General features: G+C 32.5%; 1 protein-coding gene across 6 annotated transcripts in view; it reads left to right on the plus strand.

The window, feature by feature from the left end:
• Positions 1-15,900, plus strand: part of MBD5 (methyl-CpG binding domain protein 5) — a 402,382-nt gene that overhangs the window by 66,225 nt on the left and 320,257 nt on the right. For 3 of the 6 annotated variants that reach the window (XM_033425309.2, XM_033425314.2, XM_033425311.2), the window contains exons 2-3: positions 2,284-2,409; positions 3,983-4,080. The exons of 1 other annotated variant lie outside the window; for it this stretch is intronic. The gene's annotated coding sequence lies outside the window, so the exon portion shown is untranslated. Of the gene's footprint in view, positions 1-2,283; positions 2,410-3,982; positions 4,081-14,032; positions 14,109-15,900 lie in introns of all 6 variants that reach the window. 2 more of the 6 variants (XM_033425310.2, XM_049712485.1) reach the window with 2 other exon arrangements.

Below are 15,900 nucleotides of genomic sequence, written 5' to 3' on the forward strand. Positions count from 1 at the left end.
TGAATTTCTGGAGGTTATCATGAGGGTCTACAAACCAAGGTAACATGAGGAAATGAAAGTGTGTGTCAGGAGAGAAAGGTAAGACAAACTGAGGGAGAACTGAGTCTGATTTGCAGAATTTTCTGAAACCAGAATGGAGACTGTTTTGTCTCTGAAATTCATCAGACCCTATGACTTTAGCTGCTAACTTCATTGTGTCTTTGTTCATTCCCGTCTAACCTGCAGTTTCTGAATATCTACTTTCTCCAGCTTTCCAGGGTCTTGCCTTTCAGTCCTTTATAGCAGGGTAGAGGTAGAGAGAAGCATTCATTCATTCATATACTCATTTATCAAGATGATTTTTATTGATCATCCATCACTACTTGATGCTGGGTATGCAGTAGTAAATAAGAAAGTTCATATCCTCAAGGAGCTTACAGGCTAGTAGGATGGAGGGATAAATAACTGGAACATAGTGTGATAAATTCACTAAAATCTAATAGAAGGGGCACCTAAATCCATTCCTTAGCAGTCAGATGAGTCTTCTGGGAGAATGTGACATTTCATGTAAGACCTAAGACCTTTGAGGAGATGAAGATCAGAGTGAGTGTTGGGTCACAGGGGAGGATGAATGTTCAGGCTGAGAGAATAGAATAGAATGTCCCTAATGCAAGAGAAAGCAAAAGCCATATATTGACTGGGAAAATTAGATCAGATGTTAACCCCCCCTGTCTTCCCCATCTCCATCATTAGAGATATACTCAGATTTTCATACAAGTACAAACCTCTATACATAGGCCTCAAATGCCAGAGTCTCAAACTTGCATGTATGGAAGTACCTTATTCCAGTTATCTAATGGTGCATAACAAATTACCCAAAACTAATGGGATAGAACATACATTTATTATACTCACAGATTCTGGGTCAGGATTTCAGACAGGGCATAGTGGGGATGGTTTGTCTCAATTCCATGATGTTTGGGGTCCAGCTTGAGGATTGGAAGTCTGTGAGAGCTAAAGTCATCTGCATCATTGTTCATTCAACTTTTTAGCAATTAATTTTGGATGTTGGCTTGGGGAATTAATTCTTCTCTAAAAGGACTACTTTGTATGGTCTCCTCATGGGCTAGTTTGAGTTTCCTCATAGCATGGGGACCAGGACCCAAAAGCAAGTGTCTCAAGAAGAAGAAAATTAGGTGGAAGTTTTATATACTTTTTATGATCTAACCTCAGGTGACCTAATCATCTTTACCATATTCTACTTGTTAGAACAGTCATGGGCTCATGTTGAAGGGAAGGGAAAATACCACCTACCTCTCAGTGGGAGGAGTGTCAGTCACATTGTAAGAAGAGAATGTGGGAAAGGATTGATTTATTGATTAGCATCTTTGGAAGGTACAATCTTGCATATTCCTCACTTAAGAATGTTCACAAATAAGATCAAATCTATGTTCCACTGCACCAGTAACAGTCATTAATTTCCCTTTATAGTTCACCTGTCGGTTATTCATCCACGATGTCTTTGACATTACTTTTGAGGTATTTTATAAATGTTAGTAGCTCCATCCTGTCCAATAAGTGCAAAAGCAGAAAAGAAGGCTAGACATGGTTCAAAGAAAAATCAACAAAGTTTTAAAATTAAAACAGAGATAAAACTACAATATAACTAATGCTTGTATGCTGTCACCTTAAACATATAAATAAATGAAATTAAATGCACATCCTTTCAGAACCTAAAATAAATTTAAGTAAAGGAACTTCAGTACTACTTTACCATCTTTATGCTTGCTAGCTAGGTTAGGAGAGTGTTGGGTTTGTTTTTTTAACCTCATTTTATTTCACTATACTGACTACTAGCCTCAGCTATAATATAAACTGAATACTAAACTTTTTAAAAATTGTGTTCTTTCAGTAAAAATAGATGTTAAATTTTAAACTACAACTCATTACATTTCTCTTTGTTTTTCTTTGTTTGGTCCTGATTTTCCCATGCGTAGATTTGTCTTATGTGTGTTTGTGTAAGGTATGTATGTGTACTCACACATGCGTGTATATACATACACAAATACGTTGAACACTCTCTATATACATACATAATACATACCCATAAATGCAAATCAAGCTCTTTGTTGTTTCACTTAGCCTATCTTAACCATTCACAGAATCCTCCAATTTAAAGTGATCCAGGTGGGCCTGAATTAAATTAGAAGGAAAATGTTTAAAAGTCATGTATCTAGTCTTGTTTTCAAGTTTGCTGTTCTAATCCATCCCATCCTCCTTTCTTCTGCCTCAAAAATATTGTAGGAACAAGGTTGATCTGGGCATGAAGTTAAACAGGATATTGCTTTCATCTACTTCAGCCAAATCTCAAAGTCACTGACCTAAGAAAGACCTCCCCATCTACTTTGATAAAAAGCAGAGTTGAAAATGGTAATGTCCACTATTTTTTGCTAGTTGCTGTACATTTGTTACCTCATTTAATCCTCTGAAGAGTGTATGTTATTCTGTTTATTTCGAGAAGAAAGCAAAAGGCTAGAAGAAATGAAGTAGCTTGTCTGTTACACAGCTATGACATAGTAGTGACAATAAGATTCTAGCCAGATCTGTCTAACTCCAAATGCTGAGTTCTTTCAATTTAGTATCAGTACCTGTAGTTTTTCTGTAATGTTTCTCAGCTGAGTATTTTGATTTTGATGTAACATTTATGTGAGTGATCAGAATCGCTTGTTTTATTCAGCTAGCTGAATATATAAACCTGGATTGTTTGTAGTAGGCATTTACAAAGCAGAAGACTTATAAGAACAGAACATTGGCCCTACTAGGAGCTCACAGTCTGTTCATTGGCAAATCAAAGAAATTTTAAAGTCAGACAAAAGAAACTATGAAAAGCATGATTTATTATGTTGTATAAGACTAGAACATTCCTACTCACCAAGATAGATGGGAAAAATTTAATCAGAATATAAGTTCCTGTAAGAAAATACAGCATTCTGTGAGAAATCAGACTGTTGCCTTAGAATAAATTCCTCATGTATCCATGTAAGCAGCATGAAGAAAATAAAATGTACATTATCAACTTTTTCTTTACTGTACCAAAGCCAAACACAGCCCCAACTGTGTTGCTACTTACTACTTGATCTTTCTATTATTTTGCTTTCCATCAGTGACTTTTTTCCTCTTCAGAGTAACAGCTATCCCTAATGGTAGAGTACATTTCTTACAGAGATCAAAATTAATGTAATTGAAAACATTATGGCCTTGAAAATACTTTAATATTTAATTTAGTGGTTCATGGGTAAATGTTACTGGAGTTATAGAAAAGTTAAGATAGAAGTAGTGATATAAGAAACAATCCCCAAAGCCAATCAGTCCTAGAAGAAGAGCCCAGGATAGTGGCCTTAGTTCAGGGAACCTTTTCAGGAAAACACATAAGCTGTTGACGTTCTGATACATGCTGCATACTAAGGTGGCAAGTTAGTACATGGAATAGTTTGGAAAGGTAGCCTCAGAATTCAGTGAAGTGCCCTTTCTTTGTTCTGGACCAGAGATACGCCCGACTTTCCCCCGACTTTCCCATCCCGTCACACATCCCTTGGCTTCTTATAATTTCTAGCTATGTCACTATATGGAAAACTGAAACAACATGGGCATGATTTTTTTTTAAATTTCACTGTATTTTAGTCAAACATGGATGTCTAAAGTTTGATTTCAAAATAAATTTAAGGTATCTTGCCAGAGTTAGAATAATTTAAACACATTATATAACTCACATTATTAAAGCTCATTTTTAGCATTATCCAATAGTAAATTTAAAATCCTGTTCTTTATGAAATAATTTTTGTGACAGGTGCCATGCTTGACCAGTGTAATGTAACATATTAATGCATGATGAGGTTGTAAGAGGGAGCATGAGGAGCTGTGACAGCAGTGGCCTGAGTTCCCTCCTCCTGGAATGGCCAGCCGTCTCCCCCTAGCTAACTCTAATTTCTTCTCTCATACACAGCTTAGAAGTCATCCCTTCTGCGGACATTCTCCGATCTTTTCATTTTGCATTAGGTGTACCTCCTCTGTGAACATCTGTAGTATCCTGTGCATACTCAGGTACTTCTCTTTATATATCTCTCTCTCCTTCACTGGACTGTAAAATTGTTGTGAGCTTCACTGCTTTTCATCTTTGTATCCTCAACATCTAAACTTGTGCCTCATACCTGGTAGGCACTAACATCTTTGTTGAATGAAAGCATACATGAAAAGATGAATATGAATAGATTTATAGGTATTTTATGAAGCGCACATTCATAGAAGGTTATGTTTCACAAGGAAAAAGCATTAACTCATTACCCATGAAACATTGTCTTGTTATGCTTCTTCATCCCATTCTGCAATATTATTTTTTGTTTCTTTGGATCTTTAACCTATTGCACTAAACAAAAAATAGTTACTACTTAAACTACATTTTGTAACTTTGTCATTAAGTTTTTAACACACAATATTGACTATTTGTAAAGGTTACTCTAAATTTTTTCAGAATTTTTAATTTGCAGTTGTATTATTTTGTGGCCAGTTTTCCTCCCAAAGAATGTATCATTAGGTATTTAGTGGATGCAGTAGCAAAATAAGATTTGCCTTTTGGAGAAAATTTTACTTTGTGGAAGATTCTTTGGAATGTGTCTTTTTAAAGTTATGGGCTTTCTGATTTTAATCTAAAATTGAGTGAATAATATTTATAGTTTTTATAACACCTTAGAGTTCACAGATTGCCTTATGTACTTTTTTATATAATCTTCAAATTAAATTGCTTGTGAGATAGCATAATACTTACGAGATAATATGGGATATCATAAATAAGTAAACGAAGAATCATAGAGGTTAAATAACACCTTAGATTGTACAGCTGAATGTGGAATTTTATTTGTGAGGAGATTTTTACTGTTGATTCAATTTCTTTAGTAGTTTTGTTCAGAATTTTCTATTTAATCTTGAATCAGTGGCAGTAAGCTATATTTTTCTAGTTTGTTCATTTCATCTGTCTTCAAATGTATTGGCATGAAGCTATTTTAATATGCTCTTATTATTTTAATGTCTGCAGCATCTGTAGTTATGTAGTTTCTGACACTAGCTATTTCTGCATGCCTGCCCTTCCTCCTTCTCTTCCTCGCTTCCTCCCTCCCTCCCTTTTTTTCTTCCTTTCTTCCTTACAACTTTTTAATGAATCTATCCAGAGGTTTGAAGTTTTACGCTTTTCAGAGAGTCAATTTTTAGCTTTCCCGTCACCTCTATTTTATCTTTATTTTCTGGTTCATCAGTTTCTGGGTTTTTATTTTAATTATTTCTTGTCCTTTGCTTTTTTCAACTCCTGTTTTTTTCTTTTTTTTTTTTTTAAAGTGTATTGTGTTTCTTTTATAAAGCCTGTTTTATTGGATTCTCAGGTCACTAATTTTCATCCTTTTCCATAGTAGGCATTTAAGGTTATAAAATTCTCTTCAGTTATTGATTTTCACATATACCACAGGTTTTCATATTAGGTTGTCACTTAGTTCTGAATATTTAGTTCCAATTTCCATTTCGAGTTATTTAGAAGTATGCTGCTTATTTTCAAAACAATTGAATTATTTCTAGTTATCTTTTTGTTATTAAATTCTATCTTAATCTCATTGTTGTTAAAGAATGTGGTTTGTATAATATCAATTATTTAACTTGCTGAGCCTTATTTTTGTGGCCTAGTTTGTGATCAGCTTTTGAAATGTTCTATTTTGGAAATGTACTTGAAAATAACGTGTATTTTACAGCTCTGGGTATCATTTTATACATATGTCCATTAGATAAGGGTAATTGTTCAAATCTTTTATGTTCTTATGACGTTGTCTTCTTGACCTTTCAGTTACTAAGCTAAACTATAAAGCTCCCATTTTACATCGTTTGTTTAGTTTTTCTTGTCAAGTTTTGCTTTGTATATTTTGAGATCGTTAGCTGTGTACAACTTTGTTATTGTTATATTTTCCTGAAGAAGTAAACTTTTTATCATTTAACAATGATCCTCTTTATTTCTAATAATGCTTTTTTCCTTATATTAATATAATTTTGATATTTGTATTAATATCTTTTTTCATTTTGTACTTTTATTTATGTTATGGATGTATCTTTTGAAAAGAGAACAATATAGCTAAGTTTTTTTAAATCCAATCTGACAATTTTTATCTTTTAACTAGACTATACAGCCAGTTTACGTTTATTGTAATTACTGATGTATTTGGGTTTATTTCTGCCATTTAATTTGGTATATTTATTTTCCCATCATTTCTTTGTTTCTCTTTCTTTCTTTTATTGACTTCTTTGTGCATTCTTCACTATTTTTTTCTCATTCATTTTTTTTCCTACTGGTTTGGAGGTTATACTTGCTTACCCTAGAAATGTTATCATGTATACTGTTTAAATTATATACATACCTTTACTCTCTACCCAAACAAAAAGACCTTAGAAGAGAATATTTTAACTCTGCTTACCTTTTTCAAATTTATATATTTTTGCTTATGTTTTTAATTCTGTAAGAAATAAATATCCTATTTTATAATGTTAATATTGTTTATATTTACCACTTTTTTTCACCTCATCATTCTTTAGGCATTTCAGAACTTTTGATTGAAAATAAATTCAATGAGGACATGAGAGTGATAAACACTCTCAGTCTTTATCTCTAAATGACCTTATTTCACTCTCATTGTTAGAAGAATTTTATTGGGTATAAACTTCTAGGTTACTAGGTTAATTTCTTTTAGCCCATTAAAGTTATTATTTCACTGTCTTGTGGATTCTTTTTCTTTCAAAAGTTTAATTATTGGTCTGTCAGTCCTTTGAATGTAATTTATCTTTTTTTTCTGTTTGCTTTTGATGTCTTTTCTTTTTCTTGTATTAACAGTTTCACTCTTCCAATATATCCTCTACCTCTTTCTGTCTTTGCTAGAGCTTTAATTCAGATGTACATGAGATCTGTTTGCAATATTTTCCATGCCTCTTTATGTCTCAGGATTACATCTGACATAATATATTCATTTCTCGATTACAGTTCTCTAATTCTCATTTCAACTATTTTGAAGTTACTGTTTAACCTATTGATTGACTTCTTTTGCTTTATCATACTTTGCATTTTTAAAAATTCTCTTTTTTCAGAATTCATCTTTTCTTACATTGTTAAACTTTTTACTTCTTGAAACATATTAAACATATTTATTGTATGTGCAGTAATTCTAATACCTGGCAACTTCTTAGGAGGGATTCTGCCATACGTTGTTTATTTGTTTTACATATGATGCCTTGTTTTTTAATATATTTAAATGATTTTTAAAATCTTGAGCTACTCATTTTTCTTTGAATTTTACATGTGAAAGTATTTTGATACCTGTGTTTCAAGGTGTACATTCGTTTCTATCAGATGCCTGACAGTATTAGTATGATACTATTAATATAGGACCACTTTAAAATCTTGGCTTGAGATTTTGTGGAGCAAAAGAGTAGTGAGACTTCAGACTGCAGACTGCAGTGAGGGTTAGCTCGTGATTACAAATTATCAGAGAGGACTTATTTTTCCCATCCATCCAGTGTCAAAGTTCTGTATAGGCAATTTCCCTTACATTTCCTCTTAGGGAAGGAAGCAAGAGGGTGGGGGTGTTATGGCATAATGCTTAAGAGCATTGTGCCTAGACCCAGACTGTCTGAATATGCATTTTGGCTCTACTGCTAACCTTGAACAAATTACTTAACCTTTCTGTTCTTCAGTGTCTTGATCTCTAAGATAAAGATTATAATGGTGCCCTTTTTATGGGTTTTCTGAGGATAAAATGAATTAATATCTTTGAAGCACTTAGAATGCAGTAAGTTCTATAAGTGTTTCCTATTATTATCATGATCATCATTATTGTGTCTAACTAACTCTTATACTAAGTGAGTAGTGCTTTGTGGCCCCAGCACTCTTGGGGGGTGGGGTCTGCTGTTAGACATCCTACCTTTTGAGGCCTCAAAAATTAATACTCAACTTCAGCTGATTCAGCAAATATTCTTAAGACAAAAGACAACTCAAGTGCTTACCTTACCACTCTGAATACCAGTCTTCACTTAGTCTTGTCCCCAGAATTCCTTACTTTTTTTCTTACCTCATGGGATCATTTAAGTATTTTTTATATTTCTTATTTTATTTTAGTTGTTTTCAGGTGATACTCGTGTTACAGGATATAGAAGTCCGTTATACAGCTTGTAAATGGCAAAGCCAAGACTAAAGTCCCAAACTGACTCTGAGCATGGTGCTTCAAGAAATTTGGACAGCAGACATACACAGACATGAATGTTTCAAATATTTAAAATCATTAGTGATCCAAGAAATACTGATAGAAGTAACTATACAGTACCGTTTTTCTTATCAAATTAGAAAAGTTAAGAAGAAAAGAAAGGAAGAAGGAAGGAAACAGAATTTGAAAACCCAAATTAACAAGCATTCAAAAATCCAGAAACTTTCTTATCTCTTATTGGCAAAGATGTTAATTGCTACAACTCCTGTGCAGAGCAGTTTGGCAGTGTATATCCAAGTTAAAAGATTTATATTTATGACACATAAATTTCGCTTCTACAAATTTATAAAAACAATTAAAGGTATGTATAGAGATTTAGCCATAAGAGTGGACATTACATCACTTTACAGAAAATTAAAATATTGGAAACAAACATTTACCTCACAATAAGAGAATGGGTTGAGTTGAGTGTGAAACATCCAAATAATGAAATGCTAAATGCAATTTTAAAAGATTTCTTTGAATGCCATCAAAAGAAGTTTGTGGTAATTTGTTGAGGGGAAACAGAGACGGTTGCAAGTTAAAATATACAATCTAATTTTTAAAAAACAATGGTGTGTATATATATAATCATAATCCATTGCAAAAGTCAAAATTAATAGCTCTTGGGCATGAGGTTTGGGGTGATTATTAACACATTTTCTTTTTACTTATTCGTAGTTTCTACAGTGATCTGAACACTATTAAAAATAGATAACATGCTGTTAAGTAAATTCTTAAATAAGAATCATAATTCAAGATGCCAGTACTCTAATAAAACTATTTATATTTCTGTATATTGACTTTTCAATTCTAATGCTTAGGCATATATATTTTTATGTAGTTAAAATTATTATGTACATATATTTTATAATCTGACATTTTCTTTGACAATTTCTATTTTTCCATGTTTCTACATAGCTTTGCAGTGATCTATTTGATGACCACATCATATTGATATTCTGTTTATTTAATTACTAAAATTTAACATATTTTCTACAATTGTTTAAATATTTACTTTTTTTAGCATTTATCTATTACAGCTAGCACTTCAATTAAATAATACAAATGATAGTTCTGAAAATAATGGTAACACATTATCAAATACCTTTTTGGTGTTTCATAAAAGTTATGTATAATCTTTGAACAATTCTATGAGTTAGGCATTATTATTCTCTTATGAAAATGAAGCTAAATAACCCATTGATTACAAATCTAGTGAGAAGTTGAGCTAGAGTTCAATCCAGGTTTGTCTGATTGTATGTCTGATTTATCTAAGCTTTTTCCATTAAAGTTTGTAAAATTGTGCTCCGTAATCATTAACAGGAAATATTAGCAGGGATGAAAAATAGTTCTAATTCAGTTTCCTGAATCCCATATCTATTTCAGAGTTTTTGAGACCATTATCTTTTAGTTTCTAGTATTGTTGTTAAAAGAACAGTAACCTTTCAGAGTCTCATCTTAGGCACAGGAGTTCTCCCTGCCCAGTCTCTGGAATCTTTTAGAACCTTCTCTTCTTCCTCAGTGCTTTCTACTCTCTTAATGATTCACCTTGTTGTTTGCTCAGTTTTCATCCTTTGACCTGGGTATTCCATTTGCAGATTTTTCATGTTTTATTTCTTTGATGGTTTCCTGTCTTCTAATTTGCTGTTATTGACCATGTTGTGTTGTTGTTGTTGTTGTTGTTGTATCCTTGGAACTCCTTTTATTTGGATACCGGACCTCTTATACTCTTACTGTCGTATCTTTTGTTTCCTATTGTTCATTTCTCTATCATTTTGTTTCTACCTTAGGGAAGAGTTTTTAGCTTTATATTTGAATCCACTTTAAAACTCTGCCTTTTTTTTTTCATTGATCGATCTTGTTCTCTGAGAGTTTCTTTTTTTATAGCTTCTGATTCTTGCTTCCTGGATACAATATAGTTTCTTATTTCTGTGAGGTTTTTAAATACATTTTTTGAAGTTTCTTCTGTTCCCTGAATGTATGTTTCTCCACGTTCAGTTTTTCTGTTTATGTGGTTTGAATTCCTATCTCTGTGTACTATGAGCAGAGCTTGTTGATTGGAGAGCTTCACTGAGCTTTGAATGCACGATGAACTGATCTCTTTGTTGGGAGGTCACCAAATGTCAGTATCTGCAGGTATTTACTCTTAGGCAGTTCAGATTACTCAGAGAGGAATTTTCCAGTATCTTGTCTCTGGAGGAAAACCCTGTATGCCAGAATTCTGGGAGGCAATCAGTGGAAACGGAGGAAAGGGAGTGGTGTAATAAACCTTTACTTTATCCCAGTTGTTAAATAAGACAAATTATTCCACTCTCAACTCTTTTTGGTGACTCATAATCTAAAGCCTCTTGGTTCAAACTTTTACGGAATAAAACTTGAGTCAACTATTTAAGTAGTCACCTGGCTCCAGAGTAGGGAAGATCAGTATGGCATCCTCTTTTAAAAAATTGTGAACGAAGCCCTACCTTATTATACCCTTCTATCCAGAAATACAATTCCTTAGCTTTTCTGAAGTTCTGCGATAAAACTGCCTTCTCTGTCTCTCTCTCTTCCCCTCCCTTCCTCCCCTGCTTCCCGCCTACCTCCTTCTCTTTCTCCCTTACCTTTCTCACCCTTTGGGTTATTTTTAATCAATTCAGTTTCCAGTTTCAAAAAGTATATTGATACCTTCTATCTGTTTTGTCTCCTTTCTTTTTTTTTCTTATAGTATTATAATTTAAAATGTATATATACATTTACTATCTTTTAAATGGTGTTTCAGGAAGGAGTAGAAAGGAACATATGTTTAATCCACTATGTTTAACTAAAAAACTCATTTTATAATATTATGGCCACCCATTCAAGAACATGTCTCCATTTATTTAGGTCATAGTTTAAATATACTAATTAGGTTTAATGGTTGTCTTCATAGAGATTAAATGCAGCTCTTATTAAATTACATTCCAAATAATGCAGTTTTTCCTCATTATTTGGAATGAAGTCTCTTCTTCCTTTCTATTTTCTACCTAGTTGTAACTTGATGATATTACTTTAGCATGTTTAACTTACATCTGGAAAAATTGCTACTCATTAATGCTATAATTTCTGCACTGATTCTTTTAGATTTCATAGTGTACATTTCATCAAAATAATATCTTACCTCTTCCTATGTTATATTAATTCCTTATGTTTCTTTTTCTGTTGTTTTACATATGTAAAATATATTCAAAACCACTTTGAATAATATTGGTAATAATTAATATCCTTATTTTTATTCCTGAGTTTGGAGGGAGTACTTCTAGTAGAGTTCTATTTGATATAATATTGACTTTTGTTTTGAAATGTCATTATTTTTAAATGTATTTTGGAACAGGCTTAAAAACTGAACAGACGTGTCCAAAGAGCATAGGAGCTAGCTTTAAGGGGGCTCCCTCTGAACATATTTGAGACAATTATGTCCCAAATCAAAAAAATAATGGTAGAAATGGATTGTAACACACCGAATTAAAAACAATAATCTGTAAGTCCACACTGATACATAAAAGAAATTAGAGAGAAGAATGGATGAAGGGAAAGTGCCTTTTTACAGAATGCCATCTAACAAATGTAGAAAGGATAAAAGAAATGGAAAATCACTTTTCTTTACAACGATTGTAATAATTAAGGCCTCAGTCACCAGTTGATGCTAAAATTATTGGGTAAAAAGACTGCTTGGAAGCAGGGTATTCACATGGTCTCCAAGTATCACCTCACAGGTCACTTATTAATTAGAATATTACCTGTAAAATGGAGAAATCTGGCAGCTACCATCTTAACCATATGATTAAACTTCAAAACACCAATAAAGGACAGTGTGGCATCATGTGCTTCCTAATATGTTGCACCTCAGAAGGAAAAGATGCACCTTTGTTATAGTCCTGCCAATAATGTTTAACCTAAATCTATTCGTGAGGAATTAACCAGACAGATTCAAATCGAGAAATAGTCTGAGAAACAAGTGATCTAGACTTCCAAAATGTCAGTGATGTGAAAAACTAGACAAGATTGGAGAATTGCTCTAGATGAAAGGAGAATGAAGATTGATTGGATCATAATTTGAAAAAAAAAACAAAACAGTAAAACCAACAAAAGGCAAATGGCTTGGGAGACAAATGGTAAAATAGAAATATGGATTATAAATTATATCATATTATCAATGTAAAGTGTCCTGCATGTGATAATTATATTATCACAATTGTGTAGAGAGTATCATTATTCTTGGGTGATACATACTGAAGAGTATACATCAATCAAGTGCTGCAGTATGTACAAGTAACTCTCAAATAGTTCAGCAAAAAAAAAAGTGTATGTATAGATACAGATATGCAGACACACAAGCACATACCCATAAAGGGGGGAGGGCAAATGTGGCAAGTGGTTAAAAATATGTTAAACTAGGTGGAAGTTATTAGGTGTTCTCTGGAGGTACTATTATTGGAACTTTCCTTAAGTTTGCAAGTTTTCAGAGATCTTGGAAAAGTGAAATATATTTTTGTAACTTTGATGTATAGTGTCACAGAATTTAAATTTAGCTATTCTGTATCTACAACTGTATCTCTTTAGTAGTAAAAGAGAACAATTTGTTTCTCTAACAATTTGTTTTGATTCATTTTTTTTCAGCCTATATAAGAAATTTTGTGTGTGTGTGTGTGTGTGTGAGTATGTGTACACATACTCATTTGTGAGAACCTTTAATGTCTCTACTGAAATCCTGTTCTCCAAGGAATCTCCTCAGCATGTATATTTTTTATTGGAGGTTCTGCTCTGTCATAAATATCCTGAACTAAAATGCTCTTTCTTTCTTTAAAAAACTATACCATTTATTAGCTTCTCTTGAATTGTTTTTCTAAACTGGCCTAGCAAACCTTTGCACCAAATACTTTCTACTGGGTGCAAAATGAATGTCTTTATGAATTTTTCACACATTTCAAAATAAAAAAAAGCATGAGGAATTATCACATGAGCCTCTTTGTAGTTCGTGGTCTCTAATACTTAATAAAAAGAGTCTAAAGTGCTGTTTCTTCTCTTAAAATTTTACAATTTTTAAATGCTTATCATTGAGTCATTATCTACTTTGCCACCCAATTATACTGATTTGTATTTAAATCTAATCCCCATGATAATTCTGTTTATGGCTTGTCTATCTCATTTTGTCTATTATTATAGTGCTGAACTTGGAATTTTAAAAATTCTTTCAGTTAGACTCAGAAATCCTTGGAGGCCCAGTTCTGCCTCTGACTAGCTCTAAAATTGAGGTATCAGTTTGGTAATCTAAAAGTTTTATTAGACCAGATATGTAGAAAACAATCACCAATATTACTTCTACTCTAGCATACAATGAGTTGGACCCTCTATTGTATGGCATCTGCAGCTGTGCATTTTCAAACCATAGCTAAAAATCTTGCTGGTTTTATCACGTTCTATCCATCTGTAATACCTCAGGTGAGGTTGGGGTTGGTTGAGAAATAGGTGGTATGACTTTAGAGCATCTTCTTAATTCTCATAATAATTCTTTCAATGATTGATGCTTCCCTTTTGCACATAAAGTTTAACTCTTAAAAAATTGGTACATTGTATTTCATCTGCTGGGAATATTACCTTGTGGAAAACTTTCTGATTTATAGTAACTACTCTCAAACTTGTACTGTTGATATTTTTGGCATTTACTGTTAACAGCTTCCAATCTCTAATTAAAATGTTGTTGACATCCCCAGTTTTGTTAGAGGATAGAGGAACTTAAAATGACATGCGTGGAGGACCCATTCACTACTTTCTGTGTTGCAGTGGAATGTGAGTAGCCTAAGTACACCTTATTCTGTTGTGACAGCCAATTTTTAGCATGGAAGAGGCTGCTAGGAAAAGTAGGACAAGATGGTGAACTGGGTTAATAAATGATCATCACTTTGCTTTTGTACCCCATTTTTCCCCTCTCTATGAATAATCTGAAGATGACTATATACCATATGGTAAATATAACACAGCACACAATTTTGATTCTTTTCAATTTTTTCAACTACTAATTTTGTTATTACAAATGTAATATTTTTTCTTTTAGAAAATATAGAAGAGGAAAATTAAAATCACATGTAATTACACCATCCAGAGATAATCACTTTGGTGCTTACCCTCCCAGATCTTTCTCTTTAGGGATTTCTAGTTTTGAGATGAGTTCATGTTGTATATGCCACTTTGTTACTTGAATTTTGTCATTAACAATATACTGTGGACCTCTTTCCAGGTTATTTAATTTTTTCTGCACTATTATTTTATATGGCTGTATAATATTGTGTAGTTGTTCCATGACTTATTTAAACAGCTTCCTGTGATTGATATAAATTTTTTATTATACTAGTGCTCTGATGATACTGATGAAATAAATCTGTGGTCACAATTTCTTTTGAATGAAAAATCTAGCTATTGCTAGATCAAAGAGGATTGAAATTTTAAAATTTTTGATACATGTTGCTCAACAACTTTTTTTTAAAGTACTCTATCCTGAAAGAGCTTAATGGAATTTTTAGAGAAAACCAATAAGGAAGGTGGCTGGCTTAAATACTATGAGTACTCTAGATAATCTCTTAGCAAGCTTTAAAATTGTTGGTTAATTGTTTAGAGGTGAGAATAAGTTAGTTATTACCTGCTGTCATTAGGAATAACATATCAGAAATTTCCAGTATAAATTGAAGGTAATACCTATGTAACAGCATAAGACATTTTACCAATATATAAAACCTATGAGCTTATATAGGAAATGATTTGTTAAATGTAGTTTTCCCTTCTTTTTTTTCCAAAAGGGGGATGTTTTTACTAATTATTGTAAATAATAAAAATAACATGAGATCATACTCTAATTCTGTTTTGCAAGTTGATTTTTAAAAATCTACCAACATATTACTAAAATATTCCCATATTGCTACATAGAATTACCTTACTATTTTTAATTCCTGCATATTACATGGTATGGTGGATATGCTATATGTTAGTAAATAAATTCCTTGTTGATAATTATTTAGATTATTTACTTTTTTCTCAGTTATAAATAGTGAGTGCACTTATTGTCTTGTACAGACATCTGTGTACTTATTATTCCATTAAATACACCTGTAGCAGTGACATTGTTACTGGTAGAAAACAGTGATAAAACTCTGAGTTCTGGTATTAGAGCTTGAAACCCAGCCTCCATCATTGACATGCTGTGTAACTTTGGCAAGCTAATTGACCTTACTATAATACTGATCTGAAATTAGAAGACACTTTGTAGAATTGTTGAGAATTCTATAGCCTCTCCTTAATAACGGAATTCATGTAAGGCAGATGCTATGTACCTATTGCATCTGGTACATAATAAGTGCTAAAATATCCCTATTGTTATATAAATTTTCTTCTTTAGTGAATTTTCTAGTCATTTCTTTTGTTTGTTTTTCTCTTGGATAGTTTCTTTTTTATTAAGTTTGTGGGAGAATTTTTTATATTAAGAATATTTACTTGTCCCTTTTGTAAGTTATAAATATGTTTCCCCAATTTATCATATCTACATTTTGGTTTAGTCAAGTGTGTCAATCTTTTCTTTTATGATTTCTGG

This window comes from Orcinus orca, chromosome 7 (assembly GCF_937001465.1).
Source record: "Orcinus orca chromosome 7, mOrcOrc1.1, whole genome shotgun sequence".
NCBI lineage: Eukaryota > Metazoa > Chordata > Mammalia > Artiodactyla > Delphinidae > Orcinus > Orcinus orca.